The following is an 18,909-nucleotide window of genomic DNA, read 5'->3' on the forward strand; positions in this document are numbered from 1 at the left end:
TCAGTATCTGATCGGTGGGGGTCTGACTCCCTCCTGCTGATCAGCTGTACGAAGAGACTGCAGCGCTCCGTGCGTGCTTAAGCCTCTTCCTAGGCCATGTGAAGTCGCGTTCATCAGTTACATGGCCTGGAGGCTGAGCTGCAGTACCAAGCACAGCCACTATACAATGGATGGAGCTGTGCTTGGTAAGCTGCGAGAAGGCCATGATGCTCACAGGAGCACTGCGGTCTTCTCATACAGTTGATCGGCGGGGGTGCTGATCCTGAGGATAGGTCATCAATATGCAAATCCTGGAAAACCCCTATAACCCCTTCAGTACCGAGCCACTTTTCACCTTAAATCCCAGGCTGATTTTTGTGTCACCTTATGTGGTAATAACTTTGGAACACTTTTACTTATCCAAGCCATTCTGAGATTGTTTTCTAGTGACACATTGTACTTCATAAATTTGAGTCAATATATTTCACCTTTATTTATGAAAAAATAAAAAAAAATACCCAAAATTTAGAAAAATTTGCAATTTTCAAAATTTCAATTTCTCTGCTTTTAAAACAGAAAGTGATACCTCATAAAATATTTATTTAACATTCCCCATATGTCTACTTTATGTTGGCATCATTTTGTAAATGTAATTTTAATTTTTTAGGACATTAGAAGGCTTAGGCTCCTTTCACACCTGCGTTCGGGTGTCCGCTCGTGCGCTCCGTTTGAAGGGGCTCACGAGCGGCCCCGAACGCATCCGTCTGGCCCCAATGCATTCTCAGTGGAGGCGGATCCGCTGAGAATGCATCCGTCTGCCAGCGCTCAGCCTCCGCTCCGCTCAGTGAGCGGACACCTGAACGCTGCTTGCAGCGTTCGGGTGTCCGCCTGGCCGTGCGGAGGCGAGCGGATCCGTCCAGACTTATAATGGAAGTCAATGGGGACGGATCCGCTTGAAGATGACACCATATGGCTCAATCTTCAAGCGGATCCGTTCCCCATTGACTTACAATGTAAAGTCTGAACGGATCCGCTCAGACAACTTTCACACTTAGAAATTTTTCTAAGTTATAATGCAGACGGAACCGTTCTGAACGGATACAAACGTCTGCATTATCGGAGCGGATCCGTCTGATGAAACATCAGACGGATCCGCTCCGAACGCTAGTGTGAAAGTAGCCTTAGAAGTTTAGAAGCAATTTTTTTTAATTTTCAACAAAATTTCCAAAACAATTTTTTTAAGCACCAGTTCAGTAATAAAGGGATTTTGAGGGGCTTGCGTAATTGAAACCACCCATAAATGACTCCATTTTAGAGACTACACCCCTCAAATTATTCAAAACTGTTGTTACAAACTTTGTTAACCCTTGAGGTGTTCCACAAGAATTAGGAAAGAAGGAAAATGGAAGTGAAATAAAAAAAAAATCACCTTTTTGATAGATTTCTTATGTTAATCAATTTTTTCTTGCAACACAGCAAGGGTTAACAGCAAAATAAACCTTAATATATATTACTCTGATTCTGAAGTTTACAGAAATACCCCATATGTGGCAGTAAACTGCTCTATGGGCATGTGGCAGTGGTCAGAAGGAAAGGAGCGCCATATGGGTATTAGAGGCATATTTTGCTAGAATGGTTTTTAGGCACAATTTTGACCCTGACGTACCCCTACTGTGGAAACCCTCAAAAAGTCACCCCATTTTGGAAACTACACCACTTAAAGAATATATTAAGGGGGGTACTGACCACGGAATTTGGAAAAACTTGGCTGTGGAAATGAATAGTTTCATTTCTTCCAATAAAATGTTGCTTTAGCCCCAAAGTTTTCATTTTCACAAGGGGTAACAGGAGAAAAAGCACCCCATAATTTGTTACCCATTTTCTCCTGAATAAGGAGACCCTATATGTGGTGGTAGGAGGAAGGAGAAACGGAAGGAGCCCCATATGGCTTTTGAAGCACAGATTTTGATGGATTGGTTTGCGGGTGCCATTTTTTATTTTTTTTTTTAGTGATTGTCTTATGTGGGGGCTCAATTTTTGCGGGATGAGGTGACGTTTCCATTGGTACCATTTTGGGGTACATAAGACTTTTTGATCGCTTGGTATTACACTTTTTGTGAGGCAAGGTGAAAAAAATGGCTGTTTTGGCAAAGTTTTAAAATGTATTTATTTTTTTACAGCATTCACCTGAGGGGCCATATAATGTGGCATTTTTATCCAGCAAGTTTTTACGGACGCGGCGAGACCCAATATGTCTATCATTTTTATTTTTGTTAAGCTTTACACAGTGAAAGCCTTTTTGAACAGAATAAAATCTTGTTTTTGTGTTGCCATTTGCTATTTTGTTTATTTTTTGGGCGATTGTCTTAGGTATAATCTCATTTGAGATGACGATTTAATTGGTACCACTTTGGGCTAAATATGCCTTTCTGATCACTTGGTGTTACACTTTTTGTTAGACAAGGTGACCAGAAAATGGCTGTTTTGGCACTGTTTTTATTTTTTACGGCGTTCACCTGGCGTTGAAGTGATATATTTATAGGGCCGGTCGATATGGAATCGGCGATACCTAATACGTCTACTTTTCTCTTTTTCCCTATTTTTTACATTTATTTTTAACTTTATTTTAGCGCTGACCGCGGCAGTGCAAGGGTTAATGCACCGGCATCTGTGTTTTCACTGATGCCAGCTTCTGCGCCCCCGCCCAATCAGCGCGCCGCAGCTGTACGGCGCTGGGATTTGTGACCCTGTTGTACGGCGCTGGTATCCTACGGGTTAAAGGGGCTATCGCTAAATGTAAAAAAAAAACATATTCTATAAGCCCTGTACCTCACATGGATCCAGAGATCTCCTCATTCATTGCTCTGCTAGATTTATATCAAGCTGACAGCTCAGGGGGAGTGTCTTTTCTGCCGCACCTAAGGGGAGGTGTCCTTTCTGCCGCAGCTCAGGGGAGTGTCCTTTCTGCTGCCGCTCAGGGGGCGTGTCCTTTCTCCCGCAGCTCTCTCCCTATCACAGCTCAGGAGGCAGCTGAAGAATCACACTGAGGATGTGCGACCGTCTCAGTGAGCCGGACAAAGAAATAAAATAACAAACAAACAGCAGGTGGCGCTATACAGATACATTTTATTGAATAACTCAGTGGCGATGCAAAATTTTTAATTACTTGCAATTACTAAAGTATTCAGATCCAGGCGCTGGTTTGAAAAATGTCGAATTTTTTTTGTGGGACAACCCCATTAATGAAATAATTAGAGAATGAATGGATGAAAAATATATTATGAATGAATGAACTGAACATTGCTTGTATAATATTTTTTTATATTAGGCTGCGGAGAGTCTTAAGATGACTTAGTCTTCAGTAAGTTCCTGGTCTCCTCTTCTGCGGATCAATACTGGGCTCCCAATAACCAGAGCAGCAGTCCCAGTAAGTGCAGCAGTCCGCTGTATCTCTCTCCTGCCTCTGGAATGTGCTCTCAGTCTTCAGATTTCCTGTTGAACTGTATAGATTTCCTGAAATCCGTCCTTTTGCACCCTAGGGCTTTCCAGGCCGGCTCTCCCTCTCTCTCTCTCTCTCTCTCTCACATGGTAGATTTTCCTTCCTGTTCTCCTCCAGCTGAAGTGTGAGCAGACAGGAGAGGACAGTCAATGGATGCGATCCATACGTCCCTGTGCTAGGAATCCTCCGGATCTATACGTCCCCGCAGTTGATATTTGGATGGCACGTCCTCAGGCCTCCTTCGCCCAGCTCCGCTTTTCACGCTCTTGGACCATGGAATAATGGATTTCAATCCGGGGCAGCAACTTGGAATGGAAATTGGAGCTGAACACATCCTGGTGAGTTCTGCTAGGCGTGGTGGTGAGCATCGTGCTAACTTAAAGCAAATGTTAAATTGTTAGGCAGATGTAGCAGAGCTGAATTTTGTGAATTGAGATATGGTGGGTTTTCCTGCAGTCCTATGTAAAAACACGGATCCACCACAACTTGTAATATCCCTGTGAGTTTTAACTTAGGTGTGCTACATACTCGGCTCTTTAGCATCCCGGCTATATGAGCTTTGTGAATTGGGGTTGCAATAAATCTAAAAAAAAATTTGGGCTAGCAAAGTGCATCACTGGCCGTAAGTCGCTCAGTCCTGTACAAAAAATTTACAACCGCCACATGTCGTATGTCCGTCAGCACCAAAAGACAAACCCATTTTCGAAACTTATTCAGCTCTGCTGCATCAGTAACAAAGGAAATAAGGATACACTTTTTGCCACATTTATACTTGGAGTAGTGTGTGATATTATGTCATCAGGAGCACAGCTGAGGGACTGGCGGAGCACATGCCATGGACCGCAGGGGGCACTAACGAGACGCTTTGCCTGTGCCAGGGTATTTAGATACAAGGCTAGAGCAGCAAACTGGATTTTTGTCCTGGGTGAAGAAAAGCTGATCAATGGCTTTGTGTGTCATGAGTACCGTACTATGTGATTGCGGTAGATCAGTGTGCAGTATTGTGTATTATTTCCACTGGGGGGAACATGAAATTGCACATGGGCTCAATTGCAAATGTGTGACCTTAATGTCGCACGGTCGCAAGTCACAATGTAGACCTAGCCTAATATATTTGCCATAGGGTGCCCCAAAATAGGTCCACATACCATACCCTATACTACCGTAAAGTGACCGTAAAGTGATTCATGTGCTTCCCATACGGTGCTGATCTTATTGATGCCATAATACAGTGCCGAAAAAGTAGTGCCATTCCCTACCTGATAATAACAATGTCATTTAGTGCCCAAAAACAATCCTATGGTGGCTCTACATAAAGATTATTATTGTACACTATACCACCGCCATATAGTACCCAAAACCAAAGTGCAATGCAGTGTAAATCTGAATGACACCACCATAGGGTGCACAATAATAGTCCAAAAACAGTGCTATGAACCATACACTATATCACCACCATATAGTGCTCAAAAGTGCAATGCAGTGTGACTCTAAATAACACCACAATACATTGCCCAAATAATGGTGCCATTCAAAACCCACTAATAAAAGTGCCATTTAGTGTCCCAAAACAGTTTAGGAACCATACACTATACCACCGCCATATACAGTCAAAAACTAAAGTGCAATACAGTTTGAATCTGAATGACACCACCAGACAGTGCACAATAATATTGCCATTCAGGTTCTAGGAACCTTACATTATATCACCGCCATAAAGTGCTCAAAACTAGAGTGAAATGCAGTTTAAAGTGCCCAAATAACAGCGCTAGGAACCATATACTATACCACTGCCATATAATGCCTAAAACGACAGTGCGCAACAGTTGGAATCTGAATGACAACACCATACAGTACACGAATAATAGTGCCATTTACTATCCCAAAACAGTGCTAGGAACCTTACATTATACCACCGCCATATAGTGTCCAAAACTAACTAAAGTGCAATGCAGTATAAATCTGCATTACACCACTGTTACCACTGTCATTCTAAACTGTAAAATTCTGTATGCAGTGAGCTACCCCTAGTGGCTTCTGCAATTAGCCAATATATCAGAGGTAACATACTTCCCAACTGTCCAAAGGAGGGGGGACATACAAGTGGGCAGGAAAGTGGGCGCTTCTGTGAAGATTTATGGGCAAACTGAGGCAGGGTTAAAAATGTCACCTGAACGTGGATTCAAATATTAGGAAATATGCAACAAGCACAGAAAGCAGGTCATGGACATATTTCCATTCACTGGTGGCAAGCAGAGATTTTAATAATGGTAAGAAAGTGAGATGTGAAGTTTATACAATGCCTTTAACGGTCTTGGTTTCTTCTGATGATTTCATCTTGTAAACAGTTGATGTTCTCAACATTGATTTCCTGACATCAGAAGAAGTAGTTTATATATGATATAAAATGTACCGTCACATGGGACCTCGTGCTGCAGCATACAATACACAGAGCATGTCCCCGATGGCGTCTCTGTGAACAGAGTGTCAGGTGGGACCAGAGCACTGATCGGCAGGAAATCCATGAATGTATCATCTTTGTTGCTGACACAATGTACCAGCAGGAACTTGTGTAGTAGAAGCTTTAATGGTAGAAACCCCGATGACTTCTCAGAAAGCATCCGGGGAAATCATACCGAGCAATTTACACCGCATCTATTACCGGCACATGACCGAGCACTTAGTGATCCCCCGTATCCTGCAAATCAGCCCTATAGTGCTGACTACACAAAACCAGCAACGCACGGTAATGGAAAGTACTGTGGTACACAGGGAGCAGTATTATAGTAGTTATATTCTTGTACATAGGAGGCAGTATTATAGTAGTTATATTCTTGTACATAGGAGCAGTATTATAGTAGTTATATTCTTGTACATAGGAGGCAGTATTATAGTAGTTATATTCTTGTACATAGAAGCAGTATTATAGTAGTTATATTCTTGTACATAGGAGCAGTATTATAGTAGTTATATTCTTGCACATAGGAGACAGTATTATAGTAGTTATATTCATGTACATAGGAGGCAGTATTATAGTAGTTATATTCTTGTACATAGGAGCGGTATTATAGTAGTTATATTCTTGTACATAGGAGCAGTATTATAGTAGTTATATCCTTGTACATAGGAGCAGTATTATAGTAGGTATATTCTTGTACATAGGAGCAGTATTATAGTAGTTATATTATTCTACATAGGAGCAGTATTATAGTAGTTATATTCTTGTACATAGGAGCAGTATTATAGTAGTTATATTCTTGTACATAGGAGCAGTATTATAGTAGGTATATTCTTGTACATAGGAGCAGTATTATAGTAGTTATATAATTGTATATAGGAGCAGTATTATAGTAGTTATATTCTTGTACATAGGAGCAGTATTATAGTAGTTATATTCTTGTACATAGGAGGCAGTATTATAGTAGTTATATTCTTGTACATAGGAGCAGTATTATAGTAGTTATATTCTTATACATAGGAGGCAGTATTATAGTAGTTATATTCTTGTACATAGGAGGCAGTATTACCTCCTATATTGTACATAGGAGCAGTATTATAGTAGTTATATTCTTGTACATAGGAGCAGTATTATAGTAGTTATATTCTTGTATATAGGAGCAGTATTACAGTAATTATATTCTTGTGTTTTGGAGCAGAATTATAGTAGTTATATTCTTGTACATAGGAGGCATAGTTATATTCTTGTACATAGGAGGCAGTATTATAGTAGTTATATTCTTGTACATAGGAGGCAGTATTATAGTAGTTATATTCTTGTACATAGGAGGCAGTATTATAGTAGTTATATTCTTGTACATAGGAGCAGTATTATAGTAGTTATATTCTTGTACATAGGTGGCAGTATTATAGTAGTTATATTCTTGTATATAGGAGCAGTATTATAGTAGTTATATTCTTGTACATAGGGGCAGTATTATAGTAGTTATATTCTTGTACATAGGGGCAGTATTATAGTAGTTATATTCTTGTACATAGGAGGCAGTATTATAGTAGTTATATTCTTGTACATAGGAGCAGTATTATAGTAGTTATATTCTTGTACATAGGAGCAGTATTATAGTAGTTATATTCTTGTACATAGGAGGCAGTATTATAGTAGTTATATTCTTGTACATAGGAGCAGTATTATAGTAGTTATATTCTTGTACATAGGAGCAGTATTATAGTAGATATATTCTTGTACATAGGAGGCAGTATTATAGTAGTTATATTCTTGTACATAGGAGGCAGTATTATAGTAGTTATATTCTTGTACATAGGAGCAGTATTATAGTAGTTATATTCTTGTACATAGGAGGCAGTATTATAGTAGTTATATTCTTGTACATAGGAGCAGTATTATAGTAATTATATTCTTGTACATAGGAGCAGTATTATAGTAGTTATATTCCTGTACATAGGAGCAGTATTATAGTAGTTATATTCTTGTACATAGGAGGCAGTATTATAGTAGTTATATTCTTGTACATAGGAGCAGTATTATAGTAGTTATATTCTTGTACATAGGGGCAGTATTATAGTAGTTATATTCTTGTACATAGGAGCAGTATTATAGTAGTTATATTCTTGTACATAGGAGCAGTATTATAGTAGTTATATTCTTGTATATAGGAGCAGTATTATAGTAGTTATATTCTTGTACATAGGAGGCAATATTATAGTAGTTATATTCTTGTACATAGGAGCAGTATTATAGTAGTTATATTCTTGTACATAGGAGCAGTATTATAGTAGTTATATTCTTGTACATAGGAGGCAGTATTATAGTAGTTATATTCTTATACATAGGAGCAGTATTATAGCAGTTATATTCTTGTACATAGGAGGCAGTATTATAGTAGTTATATTCTTGTACATAGGAGCAGTATTATAGTAGTTATATTCTTGTACATAGGAGCAGTATTATAGTAGTTATATTCTTGTACATAGGAGCAGTATTATAGTAGTTATATTCTTGTACATAGGGGCAGTATTATAGTAGTTATATTCTTGTACATAGGAGGCAGTATTATAGTAGTTATATTCTTGTACATAGGAGCAGTATTATTGTAGTTATATTCTTGTACATAGGAGCAGTATTATAGTAGTTATATTCTTGTACATAGGAGCAGTATTATAGTAGTTATATTCTTGTACATAGGAGGCAGTATTATAGTAGTTATATTCTTGTACATAGAAGCATTATTATAGTAGTTATATTCTTGTACATAGGAGCAGTATTATAGTAGTTATATCCTTGTACATAAGAGCAGTATTATAGTAGTTATATTCTTGTACATAGGAGGCAGTATTATAGTAGTTATATTCTTGTATATAGGAGCAGTATTATAGTAGTTATATTCTTGTACATAGGAGCAGTATTATAGTAGTTATATTCTTGTACATAGGGGCAGTATTATAGTAGTTATATTTTTGTACATAGGAGCAGTATTATAGTAGTTATATTCTTGTACATAGGGGCAGTATTATAGTAGTTATATTCTTGTACATAGGAGCAGTATTATAGTAGTTATATTCTTGTACATAGGAGCAGTATTATAGTAGTTATATTCTTGTATATAGGAGCAGTATTACAGTAATTATATTCTTGTGTTTTGGAGCAGAATTATAGTAGTTATATTCTTGTACATAGGAGGCAATATTATAGTAGTTATATTCTTGTACATAGGAGCAGTATTATAGTAGTTATATTCTTGTACATAGGGGCAGTATTATAGTAGTTATATTCTTGTACATAGGAGCAGTATTATAGTAGTTATATTCTTGTACATAGGGGCAGTATTATAGTAGTTATATTCTTGTACATAGGAGCAGTATTATAGTAGTTATATTCTTGTACATAGGAGCAGTATTGTAGTAGTTATATTCTTGTATATAGGAGCAGTATTATAGTAGTTATATTCTTGTACATAGGAGCAGTATTATAATAGTTATATTCTTGTACATAGGAGGCAGTATTATAGTAGTTCTTGGGTTTACATATGTAATTAACTTTCCACGTTGATGATAAATATGTAATTCTGTAAATGACTATTCAGACGTGGAGTTTTCTTTTAAGCATTCCTCTTGCTGCGTATCCTAATTCTGGAATATATATGGGGGGGGGGGAATAGATTCTTTATTCTGCTCTTTTGAATATGTGTTAACAAATCATTGGAGGGATAATATGAAAAATGTAAACATGCGGCTGAAAGAACAGCGGATCTGCAGTTTTCAGCCCTCAGTGATTATATCCAAAATTAACTACAACTGGGATTATGTCCTTGAGGGAGGTAGATGTCTATCAAGACCCTTTGCATTGTGGAAACCAGCATGCCGGGGACGCTTGTGTGCATGTTGGAGATTGATTGCCTGGTGCGCTTGGCTAATATCCAAACTGTAATTAAGACGTACATGAAGATCCTAAGCTCTGTTTACACACTGACTTTTTCATTCCTGGTAGAGATATACAGACTTACAGATGTAGCAGAGCTGATTTTAGTTGTCATGGGCTGCTACATTTCATGGCCTTTTGTAGGTTTCGGGTAAAATGATTCCTTTTGTGTTTTACAATATTACAAACCCATCAAGCATCGCTTCTAAACTTAGCATCTTATAAGGTGTTGTGCTGTGGCTGTTTGCGGACTACTTCCCCATCCTGGCGCAGGAAGCCGGACATGGCCGTCTGCTCATGCAGCAGCTTGTGGAAAGTACTTAAAAAAAACACATCACATGCTTTTCTTGACACGCAGAAGTGCAAATGCCCGCAGCTCCCAGATATCCCTCTTATAGGATCCAGGTCCCTCTAGGGGTACTCAAGTACTTTTTGCAAAGGTCCAGATACCTGAGACTGCTGTAGGATGAAGGTCCGAGCTGCAAAACAAAGAAATATATAAGGAGGGACAACACCATTGGCGTGTAGCGCTGCATTATTATTATTATTTTTTTACAACAAGCCACACCTCTAAGCCCACCTAATCTCCTTTCAGTGCCCCCTAACAATAATGATGCCCGTTTAATGCCCCTCAGACAGTATGATATCCCTTTAGTGCTCCACAGAGTGGATCCCTTGGTGCCCCCACACATGATGCCCCTGACACATTGCGATCCCTCCTAAGTTCCTCCCCACAGAGTATTATTCCCCTAAGCGCCCCCTCACAGTAGGATGATCCCTTAGGTGCTCCTCACACAAAACGAGCCCCTCTTAAAAGTTCCCAGAACAAAGTGATGTTCTCTACGTGCCCCCCTCACATAGTAAGATGTATCCTTGAAGGGGTTTTGAAAGTTCGGGAAATAGCATTCATCCCTTTGCTGGCTGGATTCATTTTTCCATCACATTATACACTGCTTGTTACCATGGTTATGTGACCACCCTAAAATCCAGCAGAGGTGTCGGTGCTTGCACCAGCCTATAGGCACTCCCACGGTCCCAATCACCATAGAGGCCGACTGGATCTGCATCCTCAGGACACAGATACAGTTGAACGTGGGATAAGCATTGGTCCGGACAGCTGGCAATCGCGGTCCGCCAGTTGAGTACCCCTGCTCTAGGTCTTCTTTGGATTTTATTCACAGAGCCCCTTCGACTTTTAGTGTCAGTGTTCGGTCAGTGATTTCCATCAGTGATTTTGGGCCAAAACCAGGTGCAGATCTTTCCCAAATACCTTACGTCTGTGGAGGCTCCAATCCTCGTTTTGGTAAACAATCACGGATGGAAATAATTCAATAGAGGCCTGTGTTATAGATTAAAGGGGTTGTCAGGCCTAAGAGCCGACAACCTCTATGGTCCCCATGTGTGTCCCATGCTCGTGCCGCTGCAGAACCAGGAAGTGGCTTGGTACCGTGACCAGTCCCATCCACTTGAACGGCACATCACTGCTGAGACCTGTGATTGGCGGCAGTGGTCATGGAAGCAAAGTGACAAACTCCATGTAAAGTGGCAAGAAAATACCTTTTGGCACAAGGTTTAGCTTTATGAAAACATGTATGTGCATTCACATAGTTGTCTTGAAATCCATCAGAATTTCACATTTTGCGTACTTTTTTAAGTCCAGTTTTTCATTTGGTGCAGTTTTTATAGCACTTCTTCGTGCTCTTTTTATGTGATTTTTATGCCTTAGGCCTCATGCACACGACCCTTGTTTTCTTCCGTGTCCGTTGTTCCGTTTTTCATGATTTTCTGCGGACCCATTGACTTTCAATGGGTCCGTGGAAAACTCGGCTAATGCACCGTTTGTCATGCGCGTCCGTGATCCATGGTTCCAGTCCGTCCAAAAAATATAACCTGTCCTATTTTTTTTTTGCGGATAACGGTTCGCGGACCCATTCAAGTCAATGGGACCGTGAAAAAACGCGGAGGCACACAAGATTGTCATCCGTGTCCGCGCGTCCGCGTCCGTTTTTTTCCTATCATTTGCATGGCAAACTTGACTTAGCCTTTTTTTTACTTTCCTTTATGTCTGGTGATCCTCCAAAAATCAAGGAAGACACACGGAAACAAAAACGGAAACGGATCACGGAACAACGGAACCCCATTTTGCGGAACGGAACACAACAACGGTTGCGTGCATGAGGCCTTACTTTGATTTTCAATTCATGCACACTTTGGCGGATTGGAAGCGGATTCAGATTTTTGTTGCAGAAACCGTGCATGTGTGTTCCTTCATATAAGGCTACATGGACACGACCGTATGACGGATGACGTTTTTTTTGCGGATCCATTGTAATAATGCCTATCCTTGTCCGCAAACTAGAAAAAAATAGGACAAGCACTGGTTTTGTTTTGCGGGGCAACGGAACGGACATACTGATGCGGACCCATTGAAATGAATGGGTCTGCATCCTATCCGCAAAAAAAAACGGAACGGACACAGAAACAAAACACGGTCGTGTGCATGAGGCCTAAATGGGAGACTCCTATTCTCGTGATCGTGGGAGTCCCAGCAGCTGAACCCTCAGCAATCAAGCAAGAGGAAAGGTGATAAGCAGGGACAACTTATCCCAAAATAATGGACAGACAACATTATTTACGGACAAATTGGAAAACCATAATGAATGATAAAGATTATAAGTAGTGTTAAGCGAATTGAAGCCAAATGAATTGACTTAGATCCGTATTTCAGGAAAAATTTGATTTGCCGTGAAGCCAAATTTACTCACACTTCGTTGTAACGAGTCTATTATTCCTGAAATGGCAATAAAAAAAGAAAATGACATACTCATCTCATCCATTTGTGCGCAAGGAGGAAGCCACGGCTATCTTGATTGCAGAAACCGCGCGGGATGATGTATCAGCGATGACGTCATCAAATCACAGCGCAAGATTTTAATCAAGATGGCCGTGGCCGCCTCTTAGCACGCAAATAGAGGAGGTGAGTAGTTATTTATTTTTTACCCTGATTAAGCCCTGAAAGCCCTCACTATTAGGGTCCATTCCCACGTCCGCAATTCTGTTCCGCATTTTGCTGCAATGTGCTGCCCGCAAATCCGGGTCCGCAATTCCGTTCCCCAAAAGAAAATAGAATGTTTCCTATTCTTGTCCGCAATTGCGGACAAGATTAGGCATATTCTATTATAGTGCTGGCGATGTGAGGTCCTCAAAATGCGGAACACACATTGCCGATGTCCGTGTTTTGCGAATCCGCAAAAAACACACATGGATGTGTGAATGGACCCTTAGGCTTCATGCATACGAACGTATTTTCTTTCCGTGTCCGTTCCTTTTTTTCTTTGCGGACCGTATACGGAACCATTCATTTCAATGGGTCGGCAAAAAAAAAGGGAAGGTACTCCGCGTGCATTCCGTTTCCGTATGTCCGTATTTTCTTTTCCGCAAAAAAATAGAACATGTCCTATTATTGTCTGCATTACGGACAAGGATAGGACTGTTCTATTAGGGGCAATATACGGAATGCACACGGACGTCATCCGTATTTTTTGCAGATCCGTTTTTGCGGACCGCAAAATACATACGGTCGTGTGCATGAGGCCTTATTCTCAGATGCCGCAATCAGTGATGAACGCGGCATCTGAGCGGTTCAATGACGGGGGGTGGCGCGATCGCTGTTCCCCGTCATTGCGCCCGCTACATACAAAGGAATGCGATTCGCGACAAAGCAATTTGTTACAAATTGAATTTTGATGCAGCAGCCGAATCAAATTTTTCATAACTTCGCTCATCTCTCATTATACGTAACACATGTCTATATTTTAAAATAACCTAACATTTCCTGTGAGCTGCAAAGTGATGATAATTACCCCCAAAACAATCTAGTCAAGTACCACCAGCCTCGGAAAAATAAAAAAATCGCAGACACATCTATTTTTTTTCACAGACACAAGAAAAAGGTAGCCTATTTCTACTGATTGTCCAGAAATTTCGGGACAGTTGGCAACCCTGGTGGTAAGTTGTGATTTTGGGACAATGCCCTCAATCTTTTAATTGCAGTACCACTTTCTAACACTGATGGCGGCAAGTATTTTTCATAGACGCCAATGCAACAGCGCCCCCAATTCCTCACACATTACAGATCAGCCCTGGATAATACTGGTGTTCAGCTGCTTCAGAGCTTGGAGCACCCTATAGGGTTAACTAGAGCCATTGTATATTCATTACAATTTACATCATAGGTGATTAAATATGTATAGGTAATGAATAAAACTGCAGGCTTAGCAGAGTTCAGTAGTGAATGAGCGCTGCAGCATTTCCGATTAGTTCTGCTGGACGCGCAGTCTAATAATACCGCCATGTAAGGACAAGCTAAGTGGTCATTAGACAAAATTAAGGGGGCGGGGAGGGGGATTTGAGAAAAACATGGCAGCCAATTGGATGTAATGACTCTATGGTAAGTTGTAAACTGAACACAGTGACCTAAGGCCCCTTTCACACGGACGAGTTTTCCGCGCGGATGCGATGTGTGAGTTGAACGCATTGCACCCGCACTGAATCCCGACCCATTCATTTCTATGGGGCTGTTCACATGAGCTGTGATTTTCACGCATCACTTGTGCATTGCGTGAAAATCGCAGCATGCTCCTCTTTGTGCGTTTTTCACGTAACGCAGGCCCCATAGAAGTGAATGGGGTTGCGTGAAAATCGCAAGCATCCGCAAGCAAGTGCGGATGTGGTGCGATTTTCATGCACGGTTGCTAGGAGACGATCTGGATGGAGACCTGATCATTATTATTTTCCCTTATAACATGGTTATAAGGGAAAATAATAGCATTCTGAATACAGAATGCATAGTACAATAGCGATGGAGGGGTTAAAAAAAATTAAAAAATAATTTAACTCACCTTAATCCACTTGATCGCGCAGCCGGCATCTCTTCTGTCTTCTTCTTTGCTGTGTGCAGGAACAGGACCTGTGGTGACGTCACTCCGGTCATCACATGGTCCATCACCATGGTAAAAGATCATGTGATGGACCATGTGATGACCGTGGTGACTGTACACTATGCGGAATACGTGCAGTTTTTCTGCGATTGCGCACCTTCTGTAGAATGATTTCCCCATAGACTTCAATAGGGCTGTCACCATAAAAAGAAAATCCGCAACAAAAAAACACCCGCACAAAAAACGCACCAAAACCACCATAAATAGTGCAGATTTATATTCGGTTTTGTTTTTTTGTGGTTTTCTGCAGATTTCTGGCGGATTTTCTGCAAATAAATCTACACAGTGTGCAGGCAGCTGTAGGCCTTGTCCACATTTCCTCGTCCGTGAAAAAAAAGCGTACGCGTTTCATCCGTGAAGATGCCTGTAAAGAATCCACGGTTGGTCCGTGTGTCCGTTTTTTACTATCCATAATTAAGCTGAAAATCTATTTCCAAAGACTCTCCTATTAGTCTTCAGTGAAAAACGGACGCACCACGGATGCCATGCGTGTTGTGTCCGAGATTTTCACAGAACCATAGACTTCTACGGGCGTGCTTTGTCCCCATCACGGATGAAAGTAGTGCACGTCTCCGTGATCTTTTTTACTGACCCGCGGTCGGAAACAAAATACTGAGATGTGAACAGACACGTTTAAATCAATGGGAACGCGTGCTGTCCGCGGAAAATGCAGACAGCACACGTCGGTGAAAAAACGGAAATGTGGACGATGCCTTAGGGTACCTGCACACGATGCACATTGTATGCGTTTAGAAAATGTGTATGGATTTTTGTGCAGATTTCTGTGCGTTTTCCGCCCAAAAACCACACGTTACTTGCAGATTTTTGCACCACAAATCGCACAAACATTTGACATGCTGCAGATTTCAAAATCCACATGGAAAAAAAAGCCCATGAAATTTGTCGTGTGCAGGTGGCCTAATAGTTTTCTATGGGCAGCTTCTTCGAGGGATTCGGATTTTGCTGTGGATCCGTGGCTGATTTTTCAACTGTAAATTACATCCCATTACTTTATTTTATTCAATTCTGGCCACCACTAGGGGGAGCTAAGGAGCTTAAAAAGGAGCTCTCCCCTCTCCTGACTTGTCTGGTTTAGTCATTACTTGCATTCCCCGTGTAGTAACAACTTTGCAGCATCTTATGGCTTATTGTACTGTACTTCCTCAATTATTCCAACTAGAAGTTATGAATGAATTACAAGCAGTTTGCAATGAAGGTGCAGATGGGTGTCACCAGTTGGGGAGGTGTCCCTGCACAGTGTCGGGCTATGTAGGGACACACCACCAACTGGTCACACCCAGATGGACCTTTATTGTAGACTTCAGGCAATTCATTCATAAACTTCTAGCAATAATAGAGGAATAGCAGAACAATAGATGCTGCAGAATTGTTATTACATGGGGAATGCAGGTATTTACTAAACAGACATGACAGGAGCGGTGACGGGTCCTCTTTACTGGAAATATTTCATTGCTATATGAATCTGCATTCAGTGCAGTGCCCCTAGTGGCGGTTGTGAGACACAGACCTTTGCAGAAGATAAAATGCCATCTAGGCAGAGACATCCAGCTATGGAAGGTGCAGAGGTAGCAGCTGCATCTGGGCTCTTAGGCCTCCTGCACACGACCGTATGGCTTTTTCAGTGTTTTGCGGTCCGTTTTTCACGGATCCGTCGTTCAGTATTTTTTTTCCGTTGTGTTTCCGTTTCTGTTCCATTTTTCCGTATGGCATATACAGTATACAGTAATTACATAGATAAAATTGGGCTGGGCATAACATTTTCAATAGATGGTTCCGCAAAAATCGGAACGGAAACGTTTTTTTTTGCGGACCCATTGACTTGAATGGAGCCACGGAACGTGATTTGCGGGCAATAATAGGACATGTTCTATCTTTAAACGGAACGGAAAAACGGAAACGGAATCCATTCGGAGTACATTCCGTTTTTATACGGAACGCAAAAAAACGGCCATTAAACGGGGGAAAAAAACGGTTGTGTGCAGGAGGCCTTAGAGGAAGATATCAGTATTAGAAATCACACATGCCCAAGTGCTTCAATTTACACCGACATCTAGTGACATCACCACAAGCTTCAAGACTACAGGTGCAATGCTCTGCAGCTGTTGGGCAGTTTGCTGGCAGGAAAGTTGCCCTGTGCTGCCATCCCGGATGCAGATGGCTGACAGTCCTGACTAAGCCTTGGTAGAACGGCCACTGACTGCATTCCCTGGAATGAACTACTGCCATATAATGCTGCTATGGTGTAAATAATACTGCCATACAGTGCCCATATATTATATACTCGGTAGCAGCGCCATGCACAGAATTCCAGAGCAAGTGGCACAACATAAGGCCACATGCACACGACCGTATGTGTTTTGCGGTCCGCATTGCGACAATGCCTAAAACGGACAAGAATAGGACATGTTCTATTGTTTTTGAGGGGCTACGGAACGGACATACTGATGCATTTTTTGCGGACCCATGGAAATGATAGGGTCTGCATCCTATTCGCAAAAAACCCCCGGAACGGACACGGAAACAAACAATGTTCGTGTGCATGAGGCCCAAGGCTACATTCACACGACTGTATTTTCAGTCCGCATCCGATCCGCATTTATGGCGGATCGCACCCTGACCCATTCATTTCTATGGGTCCTCAAAAAATCCGGATAGCACACATATGTCCGTTCCGCAAAAAAAAAAGATAGAACCTGTCCTATTTTTCTGTCCATTTTGCAGTCAAGAATAGGCGATTTTTCAATGGGGCCCACGAAAAGTGCGGGATGCACACAGACCGCATTCGTATTTAGCCGATCCGCAATTTGAGCTCCGCAAAACATGCGCGCTTGTGTGAATGTAGCCCGAATCTGGGACAACGTACTAGGGGGACTGCAGAGGCAATGGTCAGTTGCCCCTAGATAGGTATTTTCCACACGCTTGTGCAGCAGTGTCAGTTTTTACTGCAGTTTCGGCATTCTATTCATGCACCAGGGAGCTCGGGATGAATCGTGCTGTAAGGTCATGTTCGGATACCGCAGTTCTGTAGCGCAACAGGCATGATTCCTATCAGCAGGAACTTTGTGAAATGTGATCCGGCTCTGACACCCCGAGAGCGGCAATGGCAGGAAACCCTCCATGGAGGAAGGAAAGCTCTGCTGCGATCCCACGTCCTGTCTGCCTTTAATTAACAGGGTGTTCGTGGCACGCGGGGGGGGGGGGGGGGGGGGGGGGGGGGATAGGGCAATGACCGGCAGGCGGTCTGCAGCAGATGTGAACAGCTGGGCGCGGTACGCCATGTGTGCACGATGGGAGTGCTGATCCACAATAACCAGGAAGCTCTTGGCGAGGAAAACACGAGGCGAAAATTGCACAACGCGCCTGAGGGCTCCCATATGGAACCCAGAACGGACACATGTAGCAAGCATGGAGGAAGGGGAGAGCTGTGCGCAAAACTCCCGCACTGTAGATGATAAATAGGGGCGCGGCCGAGAGGAAACGTCGTTTTGCATTTTTGATTTTTCCTCCCTACATTCCAATAGCCATAACTTTTTTATTTTTCCATTCACCAAGACATACAGTATGAAGGATTATTTTTTGTGGGACAACATGACTTTAATTTACCATGTCTTATACTGGAAAACGGGGAAAAAAATTCTTTGTGGGGTAAAATTGAAAGAAAAAAAAAGTTTTTTTGGGGGGGGTTTTGACATTGCGGCATTCAATGTGCGCTAAACATGATATGACGTCCTTATTCTGCAGCTCAAAACTTGTCTATTACTTAAAATAAAAACCTTTAAAAAAAATCTAAATTTTCTTTGGATCGCCATATTCTTATTTTTTGCAGAACGACCTGTATTTTTTATTGGTACCATTTTTGGGGTACATACAACTTTTTTCAACTGTTTTTGGGGTACAAGGTGGCTAAAAAATGGCGAATTGCTTGTTCTTATTGTGTCTTCCATTACGGTGTTCGCCACACAGGAAATAAAAAAAATTTTTTTTAGCGGCTCAGACATTTTTTCAGAGGTGGCGAT

At 41.4% G+C, this 18,909-nt stretch overlaps 1 protein-coding gene across 2 annotated transcripts in view; it reads left to right on the top strand.

Moving 5' to 3' along the window:
* Positions 1 to 3,436: 3,436 nt before the first annotated feature.
* ASAP1 (ArfGAP with SH3 domain, ankyrin repeat and PH domain 1) overlaps positions 3,437 to 18,909 on the top strand; it is a 188,508-nt gene continuing 173,035 nt past the window's right edge. The window contains exon 1 of one of the 2 annotated variants that reach the window (XM_040431230.1): positions 3,437 to 3,816. The gene's annotated coding sequence lies outside the window, so the exon portion shown is untranslated. The remainder of the gene's footprint in view (positions 3,817 to 18,909) is intronic. The other variant, XM_040431226.1, reaches the window with a different exon arrangement.

The sequence above is a fragment of the Bufo bufo genome, chromosome 5 (genome assembly GCF_905171765.1).
Source record: "Bufo bufo chromosome 5, aBufBuf1.1, whole genome shotgun sequence".
NCBI lineage: Eukaryota > Metazoa > Chordata > Amphibia > Anura > Bufonidae > Bufo > Bufo bufo.